This window comes from Pseudophryne corroboree, chromosome 7, assembly GCF_028390025.1.
Source record: "Pseudophryne corroboree isolate aPseCor3 chromosome 7, aPseCor3.hap2, whole genome shotgun sequence".
NCBI lineage: Eukaryota > Metazoa > Chordata > Amphibia > Anura > Myobatrachidae > Pseudophryne > Pseudophryne corroboree.
In genome coordinates this window covers 339364900-339369071 of record NC_086450.1, presented here as the reverse complement: position 1 = coordinate 339369071, position 4172 = coordinate 339364900, and the positions used below count along the sequence as shown (strand labels likewise).

The window sequence follows — 4172 nt, the reverse complement described above, 5'->3', positions numbered from 1 at the left end:
AATTATATGGCAGGATCATTGGAATTATACGGAAGTACCACTGGACTTATACGGCAGTACCACTGGACATATACGGCAGTATCACTGGACTGGATTTATATGCCAGTACCACTGGAATTATACAGCAGGATCACTGGATTTATATGCAAGTACCACTGGAATTATACGGCAGGATCATTGGATTTATACAAAAGAAGAGGAGAAAAGAAGACTCTTTTGTGGGTGCACTCTTGTATATCTTAAAGTCTCAAAAGAAACAGTAGTTTTTATGTTTTTTTTAAAATATAATTTTATTAACAATATCAATAAAATAAATAGTAGTTGGATATACAAACAAAGAAGTAAAAGGGAAAAGAAACAACGGAACCAATAATACTAGTATAGATACTAAATGACGGTTCCAAACTGTCTGGGTTAGATCAAAGTTTCAAATACAGATTTGCCTCTACTGACTGCCTGAAAATAAATGCTCCTAGGCTAATGGAAGTTTGTAGATTAGTGGCACCTGAATGATAATTGTGATTCTAGACAGCTATAATTACTTGCTACTTGTGTTGTTAAAGGGATAGAAAAGGCCGAATAGACAAGATGAATCTGCTGTCAGTGTTAGACGCTGCGCATGACCGTCCAAATCTTCTACTATACTGACTATTCCTCAAGAGTCCCCCACTTGAGTACTAACTCAGCCCAACACTGCTTAGCTTCCAAGATCGGAAGGATTCGGGCGTTGCCAGTGTGGTATGAAAGTAGAAAGAATATCCAATGTTATTGGGCTCTGGAATCACTGATGAGAGTTCACGAATATTATTGTAGAAGATAGGATAGGTAGTAGATGAAAGAGGGAAAATAGGGGATCTGCTGCCAATGTTAGACAGGGATGAATATCCCTGAATCAATGGTGAAGAGTCCTGAAAAATAGGTGAAAGTAAGAAAAAACTGAGAAACGTGGAAAAAATTAATTTAAACCAAAAAAGGCTCTCAATAGCAACCAATGGTGGATTCTGGAGAGAGGCTTGAGAAAAAACCCTAAATGATGTAACTGGAATATTGCCTCAAAAAGGACAATAAGGAGAATTACTTAGTCTAAGAGAGGTTCTTAATGATGTGGTGCTTGAAGTGTAGGTAGATGTATAAATAGTATAATCAAGTAACTTAATTAATGAGAAACTTCAAACAGCAGGGTAATTCAAAATGCCCATAAGTGTTGTAATACCAAATAGCAGCTAGAAAATGGCTAGAAAGAGTAATGATGATTTAACCAGAAATGGTTGTCCAAATATATAGATCACGTTATACAAATTGATATACTATGTATCCAATATAAGTAACATATCATTAGTATGATTGAAACAAATGGCTGGTAAGTAGCTAATTTGTAACAACAGCTCTATAGTGAAGAGGAAGGTAAATTGCAACATTAATAAAGTTCTAGGATACCAGGGCTCCAATTGCAAAGGAGTAACTAGATAACTGAAATAAGTATCGTATTCTAAATGTAATGATTCTGAAAACAAGCTACAGATGTAGCCAACTTTATCTTGACTGTTTCTCCGCCGAGACGGGCGTTTAGCCACGCTAAGGCGATAGCTGAGTTTAATCACAGGCAGGCGCGTTGAGACGATCTAGATACTCATCATGCATTACACATCTCCACCACTGTGTGGCTAATGCTCCACTAATCCAGTACTTTCGATCGTACAGTATAGCGGCGGATTGATCTACAGCTCTGGCAATACTGTAGGCGTAACGGGAGGCGGTGGAAAAAGTATGGAGTACAGTACTGTATGTGTATGGAGACGCAACTACAGTAATTGTGTAAAAGGAAGAATGTACAGTACAATGTATAAACACCGTGCTTTTAAAATATATGAGCGTCTGAGTTCGCTAATGCATAATGGGAATGGAGGACTAGCAGAAGGCGGAGGAAAACACCGTGCTTTACAAATGCGAGCGTCCGAGTCCTCTAAGGCATAAACCAACAGCAATGGGGCGAGGGCCGGGCGCTGTTTGCAGTACTTTCACACATGAAATTAGAAATCTCTCATGAGGCGTCGTGGGTTAGGGGTGAAGGCTCCCACCTCCCTCACTGGGGGTCCAGGGTTCGAGACATGATGTGCTTTCTTTCTTTTTTTTTTTCTGTAATAATGCACTGTATTATTTTATTTACATTGTAAGACAGTCAATGGAAGGATGCACACAGGTTTCACATAAATCAAAGTACATCTGCAGGAGCGATTCTTTACGCTAAATGCACCCAAACAGCGTGAATGAAATGAGTGTATTCTGGCGCTACCAACTAAGCAAAACAGTACTGTAGATCTTCAGCGTTTGTGCATTGCACAGGACCTGAATTTCCTCCCTGTGCAGGCCCCCAGGGGGGAAGGGCGATGGGGGTAGGGGGGAGACGATGGAAAATACTGTGCCTTTGAAATGCAATTACATGAGCGTCCGAGTACACTACGGCATACTGTAAACCAACACCAATGGGAAGGAAGTGCCAACCTTATTTTTAATGTGTTCCCGTGACATTCACTTTAACATTTTTTTTTTCTCTCCAATACAGTACATCCAATGGAAGGATGCACACAGGTTTCACATAAATCAAAGTACATCTGCAGGAGCGATTCTTTACGCTAAATGCAACCTACAGTACGGTACTGTAAGTGAGCAAAATAGTACTACAGTGGGCGTTTGTGTATTGCACATGACCTGCATTCCCTCCCTGTCTACTGCATGATCTGTGCAGGCTCCCATGGGGGAAGGGCAACAGGCTAGCAGGAGGCGGAGGAAAACACTGTGCTTTACAAATGCGAGCGTCCGAGTCCTCTAAGGCATAAACCAACAGCAATGGGGCGAGGGCCGGGCGCTGTTTGCAGTACTTTCACACATGAAATTAGAAATCTCTCATGAGGCGTCGTGGGTTAGGGGTGAAGGCTCCCACCTCCCTCACTGGGGGTCCAGGGTTCGAGACATGATGTGCTTTCTTTCTTTTTTTTTTTTTTTTCTGTAATAATGCACTGTATTATTTTATTTACATTGTAAGACAGTCAATGGAAGGATGCACACAGGTTTCACATAAATCAAAGTACATCTGCAGGAGCGATTCTTTACGCTAAATGCACCCAAACAGCGTGAATGAAATGAGTGTATTCTGGCGCTACCAACTAAGCAAAACAGTACTGTAGATCTTCAGCGTTTGTGCATTGCACAGGACCTGAATTTCCTCCCTGTGCAGGCCCCCAGGGGGGAAGGGCGATGGGGGTAGGGGGGAGACGATGGAAAATACTGTGCCTTTGAAATGCAATTACATGAGCGTCCGAGTACACTACGGCATACTGTAAACCAACACCAATGGGAAGGAAGTGCCAACCTTATTTTTAATGTGTTCCCGTGACATTCACTTTTAAAAAAAATTTTTTCTCTCCAATACAGTACATCCAATGGAAGGATGCACACAGGTTTCACATAAATCAAAGTACATCTGCAGGAGCGATTCTTTACGCTAAATGCAACCTACAGTACGGTACTGTAAGTGAGCAAAATAGTACTACAGTGGGCGTTTGTGTATTGCACATGACCTGCATTCCCTCCCTGTCTACTGCATGATCTGTGCAGGCTCCCATGGGGGAAGGGCAACAGGCTAGCAGGAGGCGGAGAAAAACACCGTGCTTTACAAATGCGAGCGTCCGAGTCCTCTAAGGCATAAACCAACAGCAATGGGGCGAGGGCCGGGCGCTGTTTGCAGTACTTTCACACATGAAATTGGAAATCTCTCATGAGGCGTCGTGGGTTAGGGGTGAAGGCTCCCACCTCCCTCACTGGGGGTCCAGGGTTCGAGACATGATGTGCTTTCTTTCTTTTTTTTTTTTTTTCTGTAATAATGCACTGTATTATTTTATTTACATTGTAAGACAGTCAATGGAAGGATGCACACAGGTTTCACATAAATCAAAGTACATCTGCAGGAGCGATTCTTTACGCTAAATGCACCCAAACAGCGTGAATGAAATGAGTGTATTCTGGCGCTACCAACTAAGCAAAACAGTACTGTAGATCTTCAGCGTTTGTGCATTGCACAGGACCTGAATTTCCTCCCTGTGCAGGCCCCCAGGGGGGAAGGGCGATGGGGGTAGGGGGGAGACGATGGAAAATACTGTGCCTTTGAAATGCAA

At 42.4% G+C, this 4172-nt stretch overlaps 1 pseudogene; it reads right to left on the bottom strand.

Moving 5' to 3' along the window:
- Nucleotides 1-633: 633 nt before the first annotated feature.
- Nucleotides 634-752, bottom strand: LOC134946147 (5S ribosomal RNA; annotated as a pseudogene).
- Nucleotides 753-4172: the final 3420 nt, after the last annotated feature.